Genomic DNA, 27,180 nt, shown 5'->3' with positions numbered 1-27,180 from the left:
ATATAGAGTGCTGAATGTGTCTTAAAACACGGAAATGAGTTAGCATTTTAGCACTTCCAGTTCCATCGTCTGGAAGTCAATGTTTTTTTTTTAATGGTTTTTAGTTAGATGCCTGAAATACGGTCTGTGGTTACAACATAAAATACATTAATAAATACCCCACTCATACATTTTGAAGCCTTTATGTGTCTTAAAAAAGCGGTTTCTAACAAGTGTCTAAGTGAGACTACTAAACGTCATCATGCCGACTCGTCCGCCGTTACAGCCTCGTTGTGTATACCCTGTTCATGCGACCACGGTGTAGTTGATTTATAGCCTAACGTTAGCTTTTTACTTCTGCCGTGTGCATTTATGCTTAAAAAATCATAAAAGTGGTGTTCATTTGTGGAGATTATTTTACAGAACAAAATGTGAAAGTATCATAAACGTTTCTTTGCCACAGATCTTATTTTCTGAAATAATCCAAAATCCAATTGAAAAATCCCATTGGCTTTTTGTGGAGGAAACCCAGGTTGATGCTAACTTCCTCCTGGTTGGTCTACAAAAACACATCATCCCTGGAGCACTGTATTGCTTATCCAGACATTTATACGTATTAGATTGAATCCCGTTAGGCTAAGTGTCTGTAAATAACCAACGTGTTAATAATCAACTGTTTGACCTACAGGCTGAGATTTAGTTGGAGACGACAGTCTGATGCTGCTATAACGTTAATCCCACTCAAGCTAATGTTAGCTAGCCATGCTAGTCACTGTCACCAGCATCATTTAGTCATTTACCACACTGACAGTGAATATTCATGTATTGTATGTGCCTCAGATCTCAGTGTGAAAGTCTCAGTTAACCCGCTACATAACAGCTTTTCATCATTTCCTGTCCTGTGATGGCGAGTTACTTTCCCCCAAAAGTCAGTGCAACCTCGGTGATGTCGCAATGTTGGTCTGGTCTATAGCCTGGAGCCATAAAGCCATGCTGGTCTGGTCTACAGCTTGGAGCCATAAAACTCCTCTATTATATCTTTTTTAGGACATGGCAGGGAGATCAGTGTTTTTGGATTTATTGTTGGTGCAACCAACTACACAGTTGGTTGGTGTTATTACTATGACCGGTTTGTTTAAAATAGAAGTTCGGAGACATGTTTCAAGTTCTTCTGTTTACTTTGCTGCTGTCTATGAGGGACACAGGATTGTTTTCCCCCCAATGGGAAATAGGATTGTCTGATGTATTAGCCCCGCAAGTGGTCACTAAGTCACCAAACTTCTAGCACCAAATACTGCACAGAGAGAAACGGATAGATGAATTTCACTGTGCCACTTTCTGGTATGACCGGGCCTTTAGGCAGAAGAGATCTTATTGCAGACAGAATAAAAGAACCATATGCTACTCAAGTAGCAGAAGACCAGCACAGCATGTGTTGAAGTGATGTGGAAGAAACCCTTTTCATGGCAGCTGTGGCAGCACCACTTCCAAAGAGTGACCTAAATATTTCTCAGAGAGGAGATTGTGATTTTGAAGAACCAATTTGTGTCCCTGAATAAAAAATGTAGTCATAAAATGAGAGGATTGGATTATTTAAAAAAGGGAATGGCTAGTGTGAGGTCTGAGTTTAAGATATTGAGGCATGTAGGCTACTTACAAAGGCAACGCCGAGATTGGATGCCAGAAATGATTACAGATTAAGCGCCGATATTTCCGTTCTGTAGAAATGAGGATAAAATATAAGATCAGCAGAAGAAACATCAGAGAAACCCAATAGCAGAATAACAAAAACATGTAATCAAGGAGGAAAATGTTCCTGATTTAAGTGTTAACATCAAATGAAGAATAGCCCACATGGTGTAGTAATAGACTGGAATCAGGAATAGATGGGGACACTCTGGCAATGGCATTAAGCTGTGATTTTATTGCTGGATGGGAAAACAAGCTATGAAAAGCTCGGTCGTATCGTCTGACACAACACTGGATTCCAAAGACTGTCGCAAATGTAAAAAAATTCCAGCAAAACATTTTCTTTTTTTTAATGCTTGGCGTGATTTGAGGATTGAGATAGCAAATGGAGGAACAGCTAAAAAAACCTGAAAAACAGCCTGATAGCACTGATGGATGATGAAATGCCTCCATTAATATTAATGTCGGTTACCACTTCAATGTCACAGATGACTGCAGTATCTTTACCTGGGCCCAGATGGGTACGGCCCAATCAAACACTCACAACAGGAGGCCTCAGCTGGCTGATGAACCTTGAGAGGTTGATTGTTGTGGTGCTATGCACGTTTTCTTTTGTCCATAAAGTAAATTGGAACACTCTACCAAGTGATGGCCATGTACTGTATATGCACATGTTTAGCCCCCAAGTTGGAGAAATGTTATCCCTGATGCTGTGTTCGCATTTTAGCAGAAAAACAAGACTCATAAAAGGCATACAGTGGAAACCGCTTCTAGTGATGACAGTTATAGTGACCAACTGCTTATAGTGATGATGGTAATAGTGATCAACTGCTTGTAGTGATGATGGTTATAGTGACCAACCGCTTCTAATGATCAAACAGCTTGGGACAGAATCATTGCTATACAAATGCTGTTTAAATAATTTGCTTATAGTAATCAAGTAGTCCGCTTACAGAGTTCATTTGGGGTCTTTTCATACATGAAAACATCTGGAAAAACATTTTAAAACTATGTTAGACTAACGTTAATTGAATTTTTGTATTGTTTTTTACTTTACCAGCTGTGTGTTTACATTGATATCGTGACGGGAAAAAGAAAGTAATTTTCTCTGAATTAAAAACTAGTGTAGGGGCACCTGGGTTAGCTCAGTTGGTAGAGCGGGCGTCCATGTATTAAGGCTTGGTCCTGACCGCGGCGGCCCGGATTCGAATCCGGCCTGTGGCCCTTTCCGCATCCACTCTCTCTCTCCCCCCTTTCAAGACTCTATCCACTGTCCTGTCAATAAAAATGGAAAATGCCCCCAAAAAAATAATTTAAAAAAAAAAAAAACTAGTGTAGCGCTTTCTGCACCTTTTTATAAAGGTAGCGCCCTGTGTTCGTAAAACTTAATTCCCAGGTTGGCTTTAGTTAAACCCTTATTCCTGTTGTTGCTTTATTTTAATAACCCATAATTATTTCCTCCCTATTTCTTATATGTGACTGCACTGTGGTTATGTTTATACCTAATAAAATATGTCCCAAATATGTCCCCAACAATTTACTCAATTTATTAACTAAAAGGGAATGATATCAAAAATATATAAAATAAAAAAGGTTCACAATACTCTCAATAATAGTATACCAAGAAAATAGTACTTTGACCTTTCACAGAGGTAAACAAGTGAGTATTAACCCAAGTCAATCTTCTATGTTCCTTTAACCTTCTGGGGTCACTAGCATATATGTCACCCTTTAATGTACTTGGTCTAGCCCAAAATAACATAAAGCAGTACCAAAGGATATGCAATGAACTCTTATGGTTTCTTTTACTTTCACCAAAAATAACCTGGTGGGTCCACACACACTCTCACACACACACGCACACACTCTCACACACACTCTCTCTCTCACACACACACACACAAGCTGGCAAACAGAAAAGGACCATTAATGAAAACAACCCCGTTGGAGGCCTGGTCGATGCTTGGGAACGTGGTGGCCAAAAACAGTTGAGACCGTTTCGCTCTAACAGCCAAATAAAAGCTGAGTACTCACGTTAGCGTAGCAGAGTTAGTATCACAGAGTCCTAATGTTGCTCCTCCAAGAGTAGTGCAAAAAGCTAGAAAGGCCGATGGATGAAACCTTCTTTCTCCCTCGTTGCCAGAGGAGCTACCAGGCTTTTATCCAGGTCACCTGGAGGCTATCTGGGCAATCCAGAGTGTCCGTTGGCGGTAGTTAGCTTGGCTAGTTAGCTGGAAAGGCTAACGGCGCAATATCAGCTACTGCGTTGATAGCCACTTAACTACTGGCAACGTATACATTTGGCGTTTCACTGGCTTGCAGTCCTAGGCTCTAGTTTTTACAGCACTATAACTTACAAACACACTTTAAACCATAAATCTCTAATTACTACATCTCTTTTCTTCCACTCTCTTCTCTCCAACCTCTCCTTTGCGCCGCTCCCTCACTTCTCTCTCTGGACCACCCGCTCCTCACTAGTCCCGCCCCACAGCCAATCACAACCAGGTAAAGTGACATGACACATAAACAACCAATTACATATAATAAAATTAAACACATAAGTTGTACTCAAAGTAAACCACATGCTCACCAAGTACACTGCAACCAATCTATTTAAAGTGACACAACATACTGTATGTGTATATTGAACTGAACATGTAAATATTAACCAAAACATATTTATTCTGAGCAGAACCACCAGGAAACTGGTAGTAGACCAGGAAACCAGCCACAATGGCACTCAGGGGCAGAACAAATTGCCCTGGGGCTACACTAGGGTGCAACATTCATCCCACACATATGCATTGAACTCACTGTAGTGAACTGGCAGACCAGACTACAGAGGCTAAACGAGCCAATATACCACTTAACCACTCCGAGTAGCTGATTGGCTCCTGACACGCTCGTTCACCTGCTGTCCAATGAAATGAAGGGGGTGCTGTGCCTGAACTCCTAGTGAACTGCAAACCTTCTTAACACGCGCCGTGCCGCCAGGGCGGGGCTCGGCCCACGTAGAAAAGGCGCCAGGGGTCTACGGCGATGTCGGCAACCCACCCGACCCGCCTTAAAACACGGACCAAGGAGTTTAACGCACGCGCGAGCCAGAGGGTGCAAGCAAAACCCCAGCCCGTCTCGCCCGCACCAGAGGTGGAGCGTGAGCGCGTGTGATAGGACCCGAAAGATGGTGACGAGAGGTTAACGTCATGCTGCCGTAAAGTGGTATCGGTGCCGTTGTATTGGAGCCGTTTTGCGAGTACGAATACATACTGTATTAATTTGTCCCCCATGTTTAACTGCAGGACAAGCAGTAGTCTTCAGCCATTGGCTGCACTCACAGAGGTCACAGTTTGACCTGTTTAAAGGGACATTTAGCCATTATCAGCACTGTTTCATGGAATACTAGCGACTGGCAGCAAGAGTTGCACTAGTAGGCAACTATGGTGACGGGTCCTCTGACTGAGGAAGTGCTGGGAAACTCCTATTGGACTATTAGAAAGGAGGAGAATGTTAGTGAGAGATGGGATTAGTGAAGTAGAGTAGGTGGTATTCTTCCTAACTAAACTTCAGTATGAGTTACATGTTTTGAAACAACAATATGCCCAAAAACCAAAACACAATTTTTTTCTTAATTGTGTATTCATAGAGAACAAACTAAAGTAATTTAGTTCATAATTAGAAGTGGAATAATATATTAAAGGGCTTGACATCAGCACTCACACAATCATGAAATCTATCAAGCCAGCTGCTTCTGAAATCAATAAAATGGCTGTTGCAATAAATCAGCATCAGTAAAAAAATTTCATTATAAATGGCCTAGGGTTAGCTTAAGAGATAAACATCGGCGGCACATTATCTTGTAATTCTCTGGAGATTGTTTTCTCCATTCAAACAGTGACAGTGTTAATTAAACTAAACTCATTTGGAGAGAGAACTCTTTCTCCCTCTTTTTCTCTGTTTGCCTCTGTCTGTCTCTCCTCTCTCACTCTGTTTGAAAAGGAACACATTCAATCAAAACAAATCATTGGCGAGATTAACTAACTTCTAACCCTCGTACTTCGAGAGATGTTGTGAAAACACTCTGCGGCAGTAGGTGAAGGTAACAGTACATTGTAAATGTTGATGAGCAACATTTTAGTCAGTTAGGATCAAAACAAAGAGAATTTTCATAGCAAGAGTAGTACAGCAGGAAGTGGCTTTACATATGGATATCCTATGATATAGTGACAACCTTTAACACATAAACATAACCAGCCAAACAAGATAGGAACTCTTAACCAAAGGAAGCAGCAAATAAACAATGTCAAGTTCTGTAAAGGATCCAACCAGGGTTTTTGCAGGTTGTAGCTCATTATCTACAGACGATATGTACTTTACATTTTTCTTGGTACCACTGAAGGCACCCTTTATAAAGGGTTGAGCTAATGATATTAGTTAGAGAAAACCCAAACGTGATCATATTAATGACTTATAAATGATCTATAAATCTTAAATAAATGATGTGTTGACCATTGATAAAGTCATAAGCTACATCCCATAGTATTAATAATAATAATGCTTATAAAGTTTATTTATATAGCACTTGTCAAAACTTGCGTTACAAAGTGCTTTACAACAAACACATAAAACACAACAATAATCACAATCCATCAATGAGAAAGAGGGATAAACTTAAAACAATGAATGACCACATTGCATCCTATTCTTAACGTCGAGAACAACATACAGTGCAAATCTATAGTTAGGAAAAACTTTTAAAACAACTATAGGAAAGCCTTTGGATATAGATAAGTCATCAAGTACAAACCCCTAACAGCAGACGCTCGGTCCCCTTCAGTTTTTAAGTGTGGTTATAGTGTAAACCCTTTATAAATGATACTTTATTAAAAAGCAGTTTTCCTGAATTCTCAAATACTTGCTGTACAGGTTATGATTTTTGGATGTATTTTCTTGTTGTTCTAAAAAGCCACTGGTTTCTATCTTTTGGAAATATGCTTAAACTGTATAATCCATCACAGTGGACATCAAGTCTGCACTATTTTCTATGAATGATACACAATTTCAGCATTGTAGAGCAGTGCAGACTTTGATTTGTAGTTAAACTGCATTCAAATATTAGTCTAATACAACTTTGACCAGACTTAATTCAGACTTGTTGGTAGGTTTGGGCAGTATTAAGGTATACCAGGGTATTTAGAAATCACGTCGGTATTATTTTCAATACCGACATAAATCCAGACGCTCTGCTTTCTATGATGCTTTATTGATGTGATGTATTACATTATACAGAGGTCGGTCTCTATGGCGTAACAGGCAGATGAGCTCAGAAAGATGGCGACAGTGTTTCTGATTTAGTCTTCCTCAAAATACAAAAGCAGTGTGAACGAGAAAAGAACTAGAAAACCTGATGAATCCATCGGTACCAACTATGTCATACTGGCTTGTCGTGAAGGAGGTAAAATAACGCTCCGAACTTATGTTAAACCTTGCCAAGGAAAAAATGGCATGGCGTTTTTCAAAGGGGTCCCTTGACCTCTGACCTCAAGATCTGTGAATGTAAATGGGTTCTATGGGTACCCACGAGTCTCCCCTTTACAGACATGCCCACTTTATGATAATCACATGCAGTTTGGGGCAAGTCATAGTCAAGTCAGCACACTGACACACTGACAGCTGTTGTTGCCTGTCGGGCTGCAGTTTGCCATGTTATGCTTTGAGCATATTGTTTTATGCTAAATGCAGTACCTGTGAGGGTTTCTGGACAATATGTGTCATTGTTTTGTGTTGTTAATTGATTTCCGATAATAAATATATACATACATTTGTATAAAGCAGCATATTTGTCCACTCCCATGTTGATAAGAGTATTAAATACTTGACAAATCTCCCTTTAAGGTACATTTTGAACAAATAAAAAAATGTGTGATTATTTTTCGATTAATCGCAATTAACTATGGACAATCACGTGATTAATCACGATTAAATACTTTAATCGATTGACAGCCCTAAATCATACATAATGTAGGAGAAGTAAATTCTGCAAAGACTGTCTCAACATATTTGCATTCAGCCGAGCTAATCAACAAACTTCTCCAACGGGCCATAAAGTCACAGAGTACTTCATCAAACCACTTATTTGTTTGGTAAACAGTTGCTTCGGGATCCTCATTCAGAAGGAATTATGATTCTGTATGTACGCATAGCCGCTGGATAATGAAAGGAAGGAAAGTACCATGAAAAATGTTGCTGTCGTAGACGCTGAGAATATTGCCCCTCTGAATAGTCTAAAAATGTGCCCAGCCTGTCGAGACCCCAAATCAGCGGATAAATCTCAGCAAAACTGAGACATTTTGACAGCCAAACAGTCGAGCATTCTTTCCCACTGCTAAATATACTGTAGCTGTTAGGGCTGACACATACTGAGTTTTGTGTGTGTGTGGGTGTGTGTGTCTGCAGGGCTTTAGCAGTGTAAGCCAGGTTTTGAGCCTGTCAATGTCTCTATAGCCTCTAATCCATGTGTGGAGTGAAGGGTGACCATCTCTCCCTTGCTTTCTCTCTCTCTCACTCAGTCTCTCTATCTCTACCTAAGCCTCTTTTCACCCCAATTTAACACCAATCGTCCTTTTCACAATGCTGCCCATAGCCCCACCGTGACCTCTGCACACATGCACGCACACCGACACACATGCCATAACGCCCCTATCATTCCATACAATTGTCGTAGCATCACCCTCCTCCATCCCTCTGTCATCACCCTCCTCCATCCCTCTGTCTCCCAATTTCTCTCAATGTTAATCTCTCTCTCCATCAATATCAATTTATCCATCTCCCTTTCTGCCACTCTTTCCAGGTTTTATTTGTCCATTTCTATCAGTGGAATGATGAAGGCACTGACTAAACTAAGAGATGAATGTGATTTAGGGATATAGGACATTTTTGATGCATTACAAAGTCTTTGTTAGCATTTAGAGGTGGGTCATTCTCATTAGAAGACGTGAGATTGGAGAAATCAGGTACCCGAAGCCTCTGCTGATGTTATCTGGCATAAACCTGGTGAGCCTGTTGGGCTCATATAGCTTATGTTATTTGCAGGATTTGCAGCTTTCTGCTACTTGAGCGATTCTGTATTGCACCTCCATAGAGTTGGAGGATTTGCCAAAAACTGATTTAAAAAAAAAGAAATGGTAAAAAATCAAAGCAGCAGAGGCTGAGATATCCTGAAGTTTAGTTCTAGCATGGCTCCAAAACACCAAATCCCATAATGCAACATGATGGCATCTTTTTGTTAAACCCTCCCTGGTAAATGCAGATGCTTCTCCAACTCCATGCTGACTTTCTAACACAGGCTGTTAATTGCATCATAAGGGACACACACTTTGACAAAGCTCCCCCAGATCAACACGTTGAACAATTTAGGGATGTTAATAATTAACCGTTTAACCGTTAACGGACATTAAGCATTTTAATCAATTAACGCTATCGGTTAAAATGGTTAAAAGAAATATTAATAATTAATTAAAAGGCTGAGAAAAACTCGTCACTTAAAGGAGAAAAGCTGGTCCACCTTAAGAGTCCAACTTAAGAGAGTCTGAGCCGGAGTTACAGATACAGGAAGTTGGCTCCCGTCTATACACTAGCTCGCTTGAGCCAAGCCCCCAGGAAGTGCGCGATCCCGACTTTCGTAGTGGCCAAACGGCGGTACTGCAACTTCCGTGTCAGTCACGTGATGCGTTGGGCCCAAAAATACTTTTTCCCACAGACTAACATTGGGAAAGAGACATCTGTAACTCAGAGGATAATTTTTGTTTAGGTGAATCAACTCCCCAGTATCAACACTCTAATAGCCCTTATTTAAAAAAATAGTTTTTAAAGTTGTTAAATGCACTAATAGCTGAATCCAGAGTTATTTCCCTTCCTCCGTTCATGTGAGTGAGACCCAGACCGAGGCTGGAGCGCAAGCCGTGACGACGGCGTAACGTTAGGACCCTGTGACCGAGTCATGTGACCGAGCAGACGCTACTCAGACAATCATCTAAAAAGAAATCTTGAAAAAAAAAAAAAAGGATGCACAAACTACTATCCCGCCACGTAGCAGCTACGTAGTTGGGTAGTAGTGCGTGCAAACATTCACGATTAATTACAAGCTAAAACTGTGATGACGAGAAAGTAAGCGGAGATCGCTAAAATGATGAAGGGATCAAAAACACTGCAATCGTGGCTCCAAACGGGAACTATTAGGAGGAGAAGTGCGGGTCAGGAGGAGAATATTTCGAGCAGCCCTGTAGAAACTGAAGTGGACGACAGTGAACCGAGCACAAGTGCTAGTGGCTACTTCGGCAGCACCAGTGGAGTCTCCACAGTATCTGCTAGCTGCAAATGGCGCAAAAAAACAGTAAGGAAATATGACTCGAGGTACCTCAAATTTGGATTCAGCTGGAGCGGGACGGAGGAAGAGGCCAGGCCGCAGTGTGTGGTGATGTTCTTAGCAATGAAACCATCGCACCTCAAACCACATCTTCGTCATCATCAGTTTTCTATCTGACCCTTGATGATGGAGTTAGGGACAACATCGTTGCCCACCTCGTCTCACTCAGACAACAGTTCCGTGAATATTTCCCAGTGACGGCCGAAATCAACAACTGGATGAGAAACCCGTTCAGCATCGAAACCTCTGAAATGCCCTACAAGGACTTCACTGTTGGTGAGCAGATGAGTTGCGACGAAACATTGAAGTCTGCTTTCAGAAGACAGTTGTTGGACTTTTGGATATGGCAACACAGCGAATACCCTGCGCTTTCGGACAAGGCCGTGCGATTTCTCCTTCCTTTTGTGACCACATATATGTGTGAGAAAGGCTTCTCTTCACTTGCCGTGATAAAAACGAAATACAGAAGCAGGATGGATGCTGAGCAAAACCTGAGACTGAAGCTGACCTCGATTGACCCAGACATCTCAGGACTGCGTTCGCAGAGGCAGGCGCACCCTTCTCATTAGGCTTATGTAAGTGCAGTAGTTAACTACAGTTGTTATTCTTAATGTTCTCACTTGCTCTCTCTCTGTGTGTGTGTGTGTGTGTGTGTGTGTGTGTGTGAGACGCTGTAGTTTAACATCGGTCATAATGGTGGTACATGGAGAGCCAAATATTTTCTGAGGTGGTAAGTGGTGTAAAAAGTTTGAGAACCACCACCAATAAATCATAATATCAATACTTGTAGAACTGCAATTCTTAAAGATCACAATACATATCGATCGGCACCCAAGTATGTTGATAGTATTGAATCGGGAGATAGGCATATCGTCCCAGCCCTGCTAACTAGAATCATGTTTAGTTTCTGTGATAGAGATATCGTACTTTATCACAGTGTTGTATTTCCATCTGTACTACAAAGTATTTTGCTGTTTAATTAGTGTACAATTTTCTGCCTTTAACTAAATAAAAAGCGTAGATTAACAAACAGGCAGAGGGAGATCGATGGCAGCGCTTTTTGTTCAGCCCTGAGTAGTGTCTGCCGTCCTTCTTTCAGCCCCTACAATCTCCAGCAATAAGGTCAGACGACCTTTACGTGGCCTGATAGGCAAAAACCCAAAGAAGGTCATGCAAATCTCTTGCTACTTGCAAACCTTAATGAAGGCTACTCAGACGAGCTTATCAGCATTTTATCAGCTCTTCTCTTGTCTCATTTGGATTTTTGGCAGCTGGACAGTCATGGACACTGTTTAGAGAGATTTTAGTGAGTAAATGAAACTAAAACTGTAATTTCCCCAGCGGAAGCTGATCAGGCATAAAACCCACACAACAAAATCAAAGAAGATTTGGTTAGCCAAAACACCAGGGGATCAGAGACCTCAACTCATTTAAAGCCTATGATGAAATGTTCCTGAATGGTGGCTGGGGACACTCAAGGCAAAGTCTTCACTGTCAACTTTTAAAGACTTCAGATTGTGAGGGAGTGAGACATAGTTGAATGTCCAGCATAGAGTACATGTATTCCGTCTACATTATGTGAAGACATGATCCAGATGTGATGCAGGTTAATGCTGAGGGACAGGGGAACTTGATACACACAGAGCACAAACAAGGTTTCAGTAAAGAAGAAGAATCTCTCTGCTCTCTAGCTGTGAAACCCTCCTGATGAACATTATGTAAGGAGCAACATGCCTGTCTGTATATCTGAAGTTCAGCTCTGGGGCGACGAAGAAATCGCCCACAGCAGGCGGCTCTGTGTAGCAGCTAAGCCAATAGCTGATTCAAGCTATGAACGTGTGACATTAAATTTAGCCAATCAGCGTCAACAGGAAGTCAGCTTCCATCCAGCCTCTGATAACCGCATGAAAAGCATCAACCGAGTTTAAAGTGGACGGCAAATTGACTGCTGCTCAGTTTCAATGACATGACAATGTGTGTGATTATTAGTGTTTGAATCTGTAATTCCCACTGTGACTCTGTAGATTCTTAAAGGGACTGTTTGTGACTTCTTACACGTATAAATCATTGCGGGTCGGTGTACCATGCGTGCTCGCTTGTGGCTACGCTGTTCAGACTCAGACTCCAAAACAAACTACAGTGAAGCACCAAAACCTCTTGGTTGTATTTAGTGAAGCTCGTCTGTTAAACAGTGTTGGCTGCGGTCGGAGGACGCGGGGGAGACCGTAGCTTTGGTCTCCAGGACCGGAGTCTCTGCTGTACTCTGCTCCTCTGCTCCTCTGCCTGCCTTCACTCACACACCGTGCTCGTTCTCGCTCTTTCGCTTCACTCTCACGTGCATGCACGCACACTCCACACTGCAGAAGAGTTAGTTTAGCTCTGAGAATATCTAGTGAATGTTCAGTGGACGTTTGTGCAGAAATAACTGCTGCAGCTCCTCCAGACCAACAGAGGTTTCCCGTGTCTTGTGAAGTGACGGGGCTCCACAGAGAGAAACGTTATCGTCTCCGACCAATACTCCAGTGTCTCCCCTGTTCCCTCCGGCCGCGGTCGGGAGGCTGAAGCAGGAAAAGCCAACACTAGGATCAGCATTGATTCATGGAGAGACCTTCGTCTGGTCAGCTAACATTACTGCCAAGCAGCTGAAATATAGAGTGATATTGTGCTTTTAGCTGACGTGTGTCGCCTCACTGTGTTGAGTAATGCTCGTTCATGTCTATGTAGAGCGAGCAAAAGCGCGAGCAACAGGACGCTGACTTTAGTTGACTTAACGGCCACAGGTGTTACTGTTAACAAGCAATTTCTGATTCTTACAAACAGTCCCTTTAAATGTGTTAATCCAGTGAGTCATTACTGATTTCAGTTGTAATGTCTGACTAAAATAATAAAAAAAATTCCCCAGGTTTTGAGAGGTCCACCTCTAAGACATCTGCCACAATGTCAATGACAATGGAATTTTAGTGGTTATTTAAATGTCATTTGTGCGCCACAGATGGAATTTTTTATCTCCATGAGGGTTGACAATAGAAATGTCAGGGATAAGTCTCTCAAAACTCCCCCACACAATTATTGTTACCTTAGCTCAACACCGCTGGCTAAGAGCGAGAAAATCTGTTTTTGTGATTTTTTTCAAATGAAAAATAATTTGGGCAATGCAAAAATCATGAGAATTCAACTCACTCAACTCTTCCACGAGGACCCGCCACACCGTCGGACCCTAGCGCCATCAGGCTGTTCTACTACAAGCGCCTGGGCCGACCTTAATAAGCCGCCTGTTGCTCTTTCTAATTCCGTAAAGCACTTGGCTAATGGCCTCAACATCAGCCGCTGACACGACTGTCACCATAATAACCCGAGCGGAACCACTTAGCACTAATATTAGCGCCGGCTGTGGCTGTCAATGCAAACGACAGGTACAACATTGATGATTCACCCGACGTGTGTGTGGCGGCCATGTTGGGGGCGCGGCGGTGAATATCAAGCCTGTTATTCGTGTGTCTATCACTGTTAATTGTATGGAGATGGCTTTAATAAGCCCCGGTGGGTGTCAGCTGAGTCAGTTATCATATGGATAATGTCCTCGGCATCCAACGTCTCTGTCATGGCTGTCAGTGCAATCGAATTAGCATGACTGAAGCACTTAGCATTAACATCGGTACGGGTGATGGCTCACTACTCTAACTGCACTGCTTTACATTTATGGAAGTGGTAATGATCGCCCAACATCCATTATCTCTCTCTCTCTCTCTCTCTCTCTCTCTCTCTCTCTCTCTCTCTCTCTTTTCTGGATGCCTTCCCTCCTCCTTTCATACTCCATCTCTCTGTATTTACTTTTATACCTGTCCTCACCCGTCCTCTGTCCATTTTTATTATGTGCAATGATTGATTCTGTGTAGCGCTGCTATTAGATTTTGATTACAGAAACTGCAGTTGTCAGTCTCTCACTCACACACACACACACACGCACACGCGCACACGCACACGCACACGCACACGCACACGCACACGCACACGCACACGCACACACACACACACACACACGCAAACACACACAGATAGCAGTGGATTCCTAATGAAGTGTCAGCAGTCTTGCGGTAAGCAACAATGGAACCCAAACAAATGGAAAGCATACACACACACACACGCACACACACGCACACATACATGCATAGCCTCATGTCAACAGGCTCTCCTCTTCCACCTAATAACGTGTCACTAGTGCTGACACTGCACTATCTACTTAACCAACACTGCTTGAGTGTGTGTGTGTGTATGTGTGTGTGTGTGTGTGATGTGTGTGTGTGTGTGTGTGTGTGTGTGTGTGTGTGCGCAACACAGAGGGAAAACAGAAAAGAGAGTGACACAGATATAGCTTGTGTAAGTGTGTGTGATTTAACAGGAGTGGGCCGAGTAGTGAATTAAGTCATCCATCGTGAGCACACGCTGGAACGGCTTTTATTCTAATCAGAGTGTTAATGTTGAAGCTGTTAGTTCACTAATTCATTCATTCCTTTTTTCCAGTCCGTCTTCCCCTCCTCAGTCACTTATTTCAAAGACTCTCTTTGGAACACATCAGTGTGTTAAGTGACTCAGATATTTGCCAAATTGTAGCCTGAAAGCATGAATGAGCTTTAAGGTAATTCTCTCTCCGTAGTCTTTGATACATTATTTAAGAGAATGATTTTGTACTGGCTTATTTGGAACGGCGACCGGACAGACTGAGATAAAAGGAGTCCAAAGCCTGGAAAGCGTAGTGATTCCAGTTAAACTGCAATCAACACGCTTATCTTTGTTGGAAACTCACTAAAGTTAATCAGACTACGTGTGCGGCGGCGGCGAGCACGAAGCCTCCGGCAATGCTAGAGCTGCTAACGTAGCACAAATACACACACTGTTTGTTGGAAACTCGCTAAAGTTACGCCGGGCAGACACACAGCTGATAACCTGCTAAACTAAACTAAATGTGCGGTAGAGACTTTTACTGGGAAAGTGGCTGCATGTCCGCGACACTACACGCAGCATCGTAGCTGCTAAGTTAACGCTCCCGGACGATGAACTGGGGACTCCCGTCAACCAATATCTGTTGTGCTCCTGCAGCTGGTACACCGCTGCATACGAGGCACAAATCTTGTCGGTTAACGAGGGTCGGTTATCGGTTAAGAACATTTTTGTAGTTTGGAGATATATTTCAGCTTCTTCTGTGTACGCTGTTACCGTCTACGAGGGAAACAGGATTGTTTTTACCCAAAACAGGGCGTGGTCATGATGAGAGCCTACCCTGGATGACGTAGTGCCGGTCTGATGTATGGAACACTTGAGACCAGAAAAGTGGTGGAAAAGATGGAGAGACAGCAGGAACGCAGAGAGGAAAGAGATGACAGTAAGTGACAGACGGGAAGTTTAAGAAGAGAAAAGCTTACTACCTCTCAGTGACTCTCAGTTTCTCCTCAGCTGTATAATTTAGACCATCTGCCACAGTCACAAGCCACATAGACAAACACCTCAAAGACACTGAGTGTGTGTGTGTGTGTGTGTGTGTGTGTGTGTGTGTGTTTACCTAGCTAATGATGACAGCACTGGGATTTTTGCATTTGCATGTGTGTCTCCACATACACCTGTGTGACTCAATATTCTCTGCTAATGATGACTTTGATGTGGCGCAAACACACTCACTGAGACACAACAAAATAAAAACTCTAAGCTCAAAGGCAGCAGCCCTGACTAGACAGTGGCATTGTATTTGTTTGGTGAGGCCATTTTAATTTGACTCTAACTTTTCACACGGGGATAGTCACTTTTAACAAGCACAGGTAATCAGCTCAGCTCATTTTCCCAAACACCAAACATGTTTGCTTTCACAGATATTTCTGTGTCGACGAGCTGATTTTCACTGACACATGAAGCAAAATAAGAGACTTTGAACTGCAAATACATGTCAAAAAATATCTTAGCGAGTCACCAAATCAGTCGGGATGTGCTTTCTGAAATGCACCTGTTAACGAATATCTCTGCAGTTCAGTTTGTTTGTGTTATTGATTCGGATATGTGGCTTTAAAGTTTTGAATTTATTTGAAAAAATAGTTCTTTTATAGGAAAGGTTTGGCTGCCTGCATATGCTTTACATTTAAACAGACTTCTTGCGTAACCAGGTTGACAGAAAGTGTATATATGTAAATAATGTTTCCCCCAGCCCAGTATCCCAGGAGTTATGTTAAAATTAGACAATTTATCTCCAATGCAGCGCTGATGCAGGAAGTATCAGTGAAAGAGCATCTGAATTACAGACTGGAGTTCTCATCCAAAACCATAAACGTTTGCTAATTGTAAATAAGAGTTGTAGTTCCGTGGCCTTACCAAACCGTAACTTAACATTATCGTGCATTAACTGCCATTGTCTTGTGTCCAAGAGGAATAAATAGGAATAATTGAAATATATATACAGTATATTTCTTTTGAAAGTCAAGTTAGTCTCCAATTGAAAGGGTGAAAAAAAGCAGATAAACCAAATATTCAAATTAATTATGTGTTTAAATGGGAAATAATATGTTTTAAAGGGGACATATCATGCTAATTTTCAAGTTCATGTTTGTATTTTGGGTTTCTACTAGAACATGTTTACATGCTGTAATGTTCAATAAACACATTATTTTTCTCATACTGTCTGTCTGAATATACCTGTATTCACCCTCTGTCTGAAACGCTCCGTTTTAGCACATTTCAATGGAATGGCAACGGAATTGCGTTGCTAGGAAACAGTGTGGGTCCATGTGTACTTCCTTTCAGCTGATGTCATTCACATACACTGCAACAGGAAATAAACTGGGACACATTTAGAATGTTTATGTTTAAGAGTGTGAAATGGTCTAAATATTGTAGATTTGTGACATCACAAATGGACAGAAATGGAAACGACTTGTTTCAAACAGTTTCTGAATACGGGCTGTGTGTATTTCTCCATGGATTGAGTGTTTTGATACTTTCACAGTATTTATATATCACTCAAACCTGCTTCATAATATAAAAGACATGAAAATCTCACTTTTTACAATATGGGACCTTTAATAACATATTTATCAAGATGTTTGTTTGTTTGTTTTGTCACTACATTTTTGGTTGTTGAGTGTTTTATGGCCTTTTATGATTGTTAAAGGAACAGTGTGTAGCATTTAGGGGGTTCTATTGGCAGAAATGGAATATAATAATAAGTATGTTTTGTGTGTGTTGGTGGTGAGTGTGAGGTTGTTGGTGGCGTTCTAGCTGTGAACGTAGTTGTAGCAGTGTGTGGACAGTTTATTTGTCGGTGAATAAATGCTACAAAACTACAACTCTTTCGCTCCGCTCAAGCGAGCCAGAGACTGGAGCCGACTTCCTGTATCCTGCAACTTCGGCTCCGCCTCTTAGGTGGGCTGTTAAGGTGGACCAGCTTTTCTCCTTAAAGAGACGAGCCGCTCCTCTGAGCCGCTCAGCTTTTTAATTAATTATTACTATTTATTTTAACCGTTTTAACTGATAGCGTTAATCGGTTAAAATACTTAATGTCGGTTAATGGTTAAACGGTTAATTATGGACATCCCTAGTAATAACGCTATGCTGAACACTTGCTGTGAAGTTGGTTGCAGCAACGATAAATCTAAAAATGCCGACCTCCAACTTATTTTTCTGTCATGTCCTGAAACAGATATAATAGTGTGCTATAATAGTGTGCTATTAGAGTGCTACAGGAATGAGTCCTAAACCCGTAAATTAATTAGCATTTTAGCACTTCCGGTTCCCTCCTCTGGAAGTCAATGGGTTTTTAGTTAGATGAATAAGGTCTGTGGTTAAGACAAGCTGAAGAGATTTTAATGTTTTTTTCTACAATATAAAATTTGATTGCATTCACACTTCAAAAATCATAATAGTGATATCATAAAGAAAACAAGCAAAATAATTTAGACATAAAACAAATGTTTGTATAACACGAGATGAATGTATATAAATTTGTCAAAATTACAATCCAAACATACATCAAATTGCATTGCAGTCTTTGGGATCTTCAGTTTTCTTTCCCCCAAAAGGGGGCGCTGCCTTGACTTTTTATGAATTACCAGTATGTGCCAGTCTGATGTACGGCTTGTCTGTTGTTGACATGCTGCTCAGAATGCATACATGTGGTTTAATGGAGATGAATTGGGGCAGAGATTTTGTGTGATTTAACTTTTTTTGTCTATTCCAAAGTTGAAATTTTGCTGTTGGAGCAGCTGATAAGAGCACGGCACAGTGTGGGTTGGTAATAAGCAGGTGAAAGGACATGAACAGTTTCCATTTTTTAATATCAGGCCCTCCCTTAGGGGGGCGCCAAAGATCGCAGGGAGTGCGCCAGGATTTGTCTGCTCTGAGGTTGTCAAAATTAGATTTGCACATGTATAACTAATACACACTTATGGATAATTTCTACAAAAGTCATTTTTGCTACTTAGTAGGAATATGTTTAAACCCCGTATTCCTACACAGTTGCAGATAAAGATAAGGCTGCATAAATATGATCAGTATTATACTATTTGAAGAATTAGTTTCCAGTAGTGGCTGCAAAGGATTGTTTCATACTCATCCAAATATTTCAAATAACTCCAGAGTATTGTAAATAAAAAAAATAAAAATAAAAATAGAACTATAAATACAACATGTTTTTATCTAATGAAATATTCTGCTTCAATCCATATTTGTTGGCGTTTAGCTTTTCAAAAACAACATTTCCACTGTGGTCAAAAACTATTTGCTCTCCCGCCCGCTGCAAACAGAGGGAGGAACTGACGAGTTGTGATCATTAAAGAAAGTTGATTTATTAAACAAAAGACTAACTAATTTAAAACACTGAAACACGTTACTCAAATTGAGGATTTTGTTCGAGGATTTGTAATTTCTTCTTGGATGATGACAGAAAATAGGTCGGGAACTACTGTTCTACAGGATCTGGGAAATACAGGGAAAAAGAGGATCAAGGCTGAATATAATTTGCAAACAAATGAGACAAATCTGATCATCTGTACTTTACTTCATTCATCACTTTCTAACCCTGTCTCTTTTTTCAGCATTCTGAATGCCAAATTCAACACCTTTTAATGCTCACTGGAAGTGAATTCAAAGCTATTTATTATGTCAAAACCAATTTAAAGGGTAAAAAGAAATCTGACACACCACTTTATTTCCCACTGAGATTAGCTGATGAAATTTCTGTAACTACAAACGGGCAGAGTAAAGACAAGAGGAAATTAACTGTTGAGGGAAATGAATGTGATTATTAAAACAAACAGGATGCAGGTTATACAACTAACCCTGTGCTGTATTCATCTGGGATAGAGAAAGTAAGTCCTGTAACAACTGAAGGTATGGACGAGAATGTTGTGCAACCCTAGCCGCCATGAAGAGCTGCTTGAAAAGCTGGTAAGGGAAAACGTAAAAGTTGGGCTTAAAATAAAATAAGCTTATGTAAACCCAGTAAAACATGTGCGGAAACAAGTACGGAAAACACGTCACAAATGTAACTTACAAAACAAAACGCCGAGCAACAACGGTCTCGAACACGAGTCTCGACGTTAAAAGTCCGGTGTTTGTTGGACCCATCCACCTCCCCTCCATAAATGGTCTTTCTCACTTTTTATAATACGTCACCAACTCTTATCGTAGCATTTATACACAGATGCGTTTACATTGCAGTCAGTACTGGAAACATGGTGTACAAATGACACGCGGAAATTAAGAAAGGCATACTTATTGCACACTAAAAGCTTTGCGCATTATCGTGGTATTTATATGCCTTTTCATGCTGAATGCAGAGTGCGCTGAAAAGATCAGAGGCACATTGGTCGGTCTCTTGTTGGCATGCCGCTGAAGATTCAAACGTTCAAATGCCACTGTGGACGCAAGTGGGATAATGCTAAAAGCTATTGTTACAGTCGCGCAAGTGGAGAAGAGTCACAAAGCTAGTAAAGTGAAGTAATGTCAGATGCACAGCAGTGTTTATCTAAAAGTTTGCAAGCATTAGCCACCAAGCTACAGTAGCCTGGTCATACCAGACCAAGAAACGCGAAGGGCGACTGCAAGATTCACGCGTCGGGCGTTCACACCAGCCTTTTAATGGCCATTTAATTTCATTATAAATATCATTTATATTTATTTTAGACCGAGAGAGGTTAAGAAATGTGTGGTAAATGATAAATTATAGTAATAATACACAATTAAAACTCCGTACTATATTCATTCATGGAGCTCTCCAAGTCACTGCATATTCTATAACACTGTCCGGCACATATTTCAGAATAAAAGCCTTGTGTTAACAAATGAAGGAATTCTGTCCACAGAAAAAACACTTGAGGGCTTTTATTTTGAAATGAAAGCAGGAAGTGTTGATTTAAACCCCATACTTTATCAATTCATGGCGCTCTCCAAGTCCTAGGCGAGACCTCTATTCTCTAGAGGAGACGCAGCTGAGACTCACGCGGGCAGTGTGGCTCCTCTAACCTGTTAACACGGACGCCAAAATAAAAGACAACAGGTAACGCAGCCGCCACGCGCTCCTGACGTTGCTGGTGTGTCCCCGGCTTAAGGCTGCAGCAGCAAAAACCCTGAATGTATTGAACGGTGAATGGTGCATTTTAATTGCGTATGAATTGAATATTTCATCTGTAAGGGGAAGTATATGTTGTTTCTTCTTTTAAATCTCTGGATTTTGCCTTTTTGATTTTCCACTATCGACCTTTAGCAGCTGATAACAGCACAGAAGAGTCAGTGTGGTTTTAGCAATTTGAGGGTGGTAAGATGTCCAAGTGTTACATTAGAACCTTGATTTCTACAGGATCTCCTGATGGTATATCTTGGGAAAAGCTGTTACGATGTAAAATCATTTATATACTGTATATATTAGTGATTAGTGATCATTCACTATTTTTCCTGTTTTTCTGTTTTCTATCCCTGTCTCTTTCTTTCCCTCTGTCACTTTCTCTCTTTCTCTCCATTTCCATTTGCTCCTTTAGTGTTTTTTTCTTTTGTTATGAGTCATTTGTCCCTGTTTTCTACCCCAGATTGGGGGCAGGCACGTAACCACGCACGCGCGCAGGCACGAAGGAAGGCAGGCAGGCACACACACACACACACACACACACACACACCTGCAGACAAAGGCACAGTTGCACATTAATGAACAGACACACAAACTTGTAGGACTCCAAACACACACACACACACACACACACACACACACACACACACACACACATCTGCACAGTACTTTTGGACAGGACCCTGCCAGGATATAAGGATGCACATAATTACTAGAAATGAAAATGCCAGAATTCATGAAGCGGGAGAACTGAGCGATGGGATTCGCCGGTTGGGGAGGTCAGGTGACCACCCGGGGGCGGGAAGCAATAGACAGTCGGCCCGACTTAAATGAACAGATGATCTGGCCTTCCCTCGCCTCCACTCTTCACCTTTTCAGCTTTCATGCTGCACATTTCTCCGGTCACCAAGCTGAAGTAATTAATTCTGCACTCCTCAAGGCGTTTGAATGCATAAACGAATGTGATCAACAGCTTGGAAATGCTATAAGTCCTGATACCTGAGCCCCTCATCGCTGGGATGTTTTTTTAAATACAGTTCCCGGAGAAAGGTCTCTCGAATTTTTCAGTTTGTGAAGTGTTTCTCTTTTCTTTGTTCAGACACGGTGCCTACAGGCTACTGTCCACTTCTGCTGGGTTACTTTAATTCAAAGAAACTGTTCTGATTATTTGTAGAAACAGCTTTACATGACTTGCATGCCATTTTTCTCTCATATAAAAGTATTTCTGTTTAGTTTGGTTATTATCTTTGGATCATCAACTCATTCACTACTTGTGCAGGGTTCCATGTATTTCTAAGTTATGATAGGATATAATTTTGAAGTGGAGATAGCCACATATTAAAATGCAACATTTCATCATGACAGTCCATCTGAATGAACGTACACAATGTGTCTGACATTAGCAGGGGTGCCTTATTATTACTAAAGGCCCCAGGACTACGGACGTTTTGGAGGCCCTCCCCTCCCTGCACAATATGCCATGGCAACTTTAATTCACAACCCCTTGTCTATGGACAGCAACAAATATTAAATGGAGTGCCCTCCTCATCAGTAAACAGAATATGAATCTCATCATTATAAGAAAAATATGTGAACTATAAGTCAAGACAAAGCTAGGTTATTGAGCCAAGTAGGCCTGAGTGCATGACGGCAACACAAGAAGATAGGGATGTCCATAATCAACCGTTTAACCGTTAACCAACATTAAGCATTTTTAACTGATTAACGCTATCGGTTAAAACGAAATGTTAATAATTAACTCAAAAGCTGAGCGGCTCAGAGGAGCGGCTCGTCTCTTTAAGGGGAAAAGCTGGTCCACCTTAACAGTCCACCTTAAGAGGCGGAGCCGGAGTTGCAGGATACAGGAAGTCGGCTCCTGTCTCTCCAGCTCGCTTGAGCGGAGTGGAGGAGTTGTAGTTTCGTAGCATTTATTCACCGACAAATAAACTGAACACACACTGCTACACCTACGATCACAGCTAGAACACCACCAACAACCTCACACTCACCACCAACACACACACACGGTCTGTTGGAAACTCACTAAAGTTACGCAGACTACGTGTGCGGCAGCGAGCACGAAGCCTCCGGCAATGCTAGAGCTGCTAACGTAGCACAAATACACACTGTTTGTTGGACACTCGCTAAAATTTCGCCGGGCAGACACACAGCTGACAACCTGCTAAACTAAACTAAATGTGCGGTGGAGACTTTTACTGGGAAAGTGGCTGCATGTCCGCGACACTACACGCAGCATCGTAGCTGCTACAGTAGCTCTCCTGATGGTGAACTGGAGACTCCCGTCAACCAATATCTGTTGTGTTCCTACAGCTGGTGCGAGGCACAAATCTTGTTGGTTAACGGTTAATAATCGGTTAACGAGGGTCGGTTATCGGTTCACAACATTTTTCAAAATGAGCATCCCTAAAAGAAGATCAATCTTTTCAGTAAAAACATTAGTGATCCAGCAGCTTAACAATGATGTGGACTTTTTAGCTAACCACCTGGCTAATTACCTAGCTAACTAGCTGTAGTGTTACATGTAGCAACATAACATTAGCTATATGCGTATTAAATAGGTGTTTTAATGTTTATCCTGTTTTTCCTCCTCTAACTTATCAGTGCAGGTTGGGAACTTTTAGCTTCTGACTGACATGTTATACAACATCTTTGTTAGGTCCAGGAAGTGGACAACTCCGGGGTCTGAAGAGTGAAGCCAATGTTGAAGTGCCTTAAACCTGCATTCTTTCTAACAGCCAGCATGGGGCAACTCATCTGGTTGCAAAAAGAAGTCTGATTGTTTAGAAGTCTATGAGAAAAGGAGGCTACTTCTCTCTTGATTTATTACCTCAGTAAACATTGTAAACATTTTATGTTTTTCTTATGTTAACAGTTTATGGTCTCAATCACTAGTTTCAAATTTTCTAGGGTTTTTTAGGCTGTGTCTACCTTGTAATTGACAGGTCACTAAAACGACGTTGTCCGGTCTGGTAGTTAAGTTAATTATAACCTTTTTGGTCACCTAAAAATGTCTTATTCATTGTTAGGTTGTACTTCTGGTTGCAAAAAAACAAGATGGCTCTGGCCAAAAACCAAGATGTTGATTGCCAAAATGCGGAACTTGAGGCTTCAAAATGGCAGTCCACAAACCAATGAGTGATGCTGCAGTGACTACGTCCAATTATATGGGTCCAGGAAGAGAAAATATTCTGTCTATTTGTTCTTTCTCTTTGCATCACTATCTCTTTATTTCCATCCCTCTTCTTTCTATCTCTATTCAGTAATTCATTTGAAAATGTGTAATGAGGCTTCAGAGAGACAAGACTACAAACTCTCTCCATCGGGTTTTACTATCTTTGCTATCGCTGTATTTCCTGCTCTGTCCTTCTCTGTTTCTGTCACTTTTCAGTAGGTTTGTCCAAATATACTACACATGAAGGAAACCCATTTAATACGTCCCAAATACTGAAATATTCTCTTGGCACTTGATGACAGAGAGAACTAAATCCGGGGAGCTGATGTAATCTAAATTTACCATCTGTCATTTTCAAATGTATGTGAAAACTTCAGTTGTCTTCGAAAGAAAAAAACAACATCTCTGTTCCCTTGATGAAATGACAGAAGTTTACATTTAGTACCAAAGGTAAACGTAGTGTGACACAGTTATAACGCTACGAAAACAAGAAAAACCTGCTTTCTTTTAATCACGACAATGATCTTTCCAGGTTTCTGTTTTAGTTGCCAAAAAGCATAACTGACACATATGTATGACTATATATGGGAATGTAAAAGAATATCCATCTTAGTAATTCAATGGCTTTTAAAGATGACCATTTTGTGCAGCCCTTTTTTAGTACAGAACATGTTTTAATGGCTGGCAGAAAGGTGTTACAGGTCACTCGGTAATGTTTTGGACTAACACATATAAGCCATTTAGTGTTTGGTAATGCAGAGTACAGCAGTCTCATTGGGACATTTTAAGGACACATCTACACTCGAACATCTCATTTCCTATTTACAACCAAACCAGACTATTCTTCCACCCTGACCACATCCACCTGTTGCCACTCCTATGATTAAAATCTGGTTACACTTTAACAACTGAAACTTCTTGATTAAGGTTAGGCGTGGTGACAACGCAGATGATGACATCCTCCTAAAATGATGACTAAAACAGACTATGAAATCTAAATTAAATGTAATGCAAATGCAATGTATGTCAGGGGCAGAAACTGAAAACAGCTACAGGGCTTATTGCTCAACACCAACTTCCATTAATGAAAAGAATATGTTTCACTAGATTCAATACAGGTGATAGCAGTGCTAAATATGACAGTATCGGAATGACCAAAAACCAAAGGCTCTGACAGGGTAGGCCTACTGACAGACTGTTGTCAAATATGAAACGAAGGTTTTAACTGATCCGGAGGCAGACACTCTCCACATTTAAGAGTAGGCTTGAGACTTTCCTCTATGATAATGCTTATAGTTAGGGCTGGCCCAAGTCTGGCTCAGGCTGCCTTGGACCAGCCCGTAGTTATGCTGCTACAGGCCTAGACTGCCGGGGGACTTCCTATGACACACTGAGCTCCTCTCTCCTTCTGTGTATATTCATGTCCCATTCATTGTTACTAACTTGATTTATTCCCGGAGTCTTTGTGCTTTCTCGTCTCGCAGGTATCCATGGATCGGGGTTACACCCCGATCGTGGTTGCATCTGCTGCCTGCTTGACACCCACTACTACCATCATTATTATTAGCCTTTTTATTATTAGTAGTATTAGTTATATTTCTATTATCATTCAGCTATTAATTCCGATAGTGGTATTATCACTGTATTAAATCCACTATTCTTGATTTTTGTTATTAGTCCTACTTGTATTAGTTCTTACAGCTGCTGTGCTATTATTGTGCTCTCTCTCTCTCTCTCTCTCTCTCTCTCTCTCTCTCTCTCTCTCTCTCTCGCCCAACCGGTTGCGTCTCTCTCTCTCTCTCTCTCTCACCCAGAGCCCGGTTCTGCTTGGGATTTCTACCTGCTAAACGGGGAGTTTTTCCTGGACACAGCGCATTCCAATGCAATGCTCTTGGTGGGATCTCTTGTTGGGTCTCTAAACTATAGAGTACAGTCTAAGACCTGCTCTATATATAAAGCGTCTTGAGATAAATTTTGTTATGGTTTGATGCTATATAAAAATAAATTGAAATGAATTGAACTGATCACTGCTTGTAGTATAACTTTCAAAGTCTGCCATCACCACAATGAATGCTTGTAGACCTAATTTCAATTTTCTGCAAACAAATGGAAAGAATGGTGGCAAAACACCATATTTTATCAAACCAAACCTTTTCTGCAGGGCTCCACCTTTTGTTGATAAAAGATATTTTCATGCCCCCCCTGAGGCCAGTGTAGAACTTTGCATCATTACTATTTAGCCTCACCGCGCCCACAATGCAATGTGTATTTAAAAATATGGATAAAAAATTCCTTCATATTAACACGGTACATTGGCCCGTATTTTTACGGACTTTTCTTAGAGTGTGCTACAAGCTTTTGCCTTGCGCATTATCGTGGCATTCACACGCCTTTTCATGCGGAGCGGGCTGTAGGCCGTCTTGGCCCACTTCAGTTCATAAGGCTCACTGATGATGCAGTTTTAACCATGTTCATTTGGTACACAGCATCTACAGAAGCCTATAGCACGGTTTATTCTCAAATTTTACCTCTTTTTTTAAATGAATAAAATCTGCTAACACATGTTTCATTGTCTGGATCAAAGACTCTCTGTTCAATTTAGGACGGAGGGTCTGTTTCAATGGATCTACAGTATGTCAGAACAGAGCCTTGTTAGCACGGAGAGGCTCCACAGGGAGCTCTGTTATCTGCAGTTGTATTTCCTCTGTAGCTTAATGAACTCTGGTTCCAGAGTTTCAGCACAGTCTTTTTAAATATGCTGATGACATGGCTTCAGAGGGCCTTTCACAAAAGGATAATAAATGTGATTGAAACTGGTTATATGAAACGTCCAGTGGCCCTACAGGAAATGTACAAAGGGGGTTATAAAAGAATTGTTAATCTCCAGAGAAAACCAAATAGCTTGTTATCTGCGATGCCAAACTAGCAATGAAACCTGCTGTTACTATTTTCCAAGGAAGATACAACTCTCTTTCCAGGATTCACAGGATTTCTTGCCACAAATTAAATTTGGTTTTAAATCCCAAACTGCTGATAATTAATCATGAAATCCTGTTTTTTTTCTAACTTTCCCATTCATTATGGTATTCATATCCATATGTGGTGGTAGAACAGCAATTCCTTTTTTGAAAGTACACTAGCATTTATGTGGAAAAAAACAGTATACTAACAGAATCATCTGATCCTATACTTTTCAGAACATTCTCCTAACCAGTTTTATCACCTCTGAGTGGTTATGTGGGAGTGTTCGTGCTGTGAGGCACAGCTGTGCTTTGAGCTAAATGTCATGTTCACAATGAT

Source organism: Sebastes umbrosus, chromosome 9 (genome assembly GCF_015220745.1).
Source record: "Sebastes umbrosus isolate fSebUmb1 chromosome 9, fSebUmb1.pri, whole genome shotgun sequence".
Classification (NCBI taxonomy): Eukaryota; Metazoa; Chordata; class Actinopteri; order Perciformes; family Sebastidae; genus Sebastes; species Sebastes umbrosus.
This window is presented reverse-complemented; position numbering follows the sequence as displayed.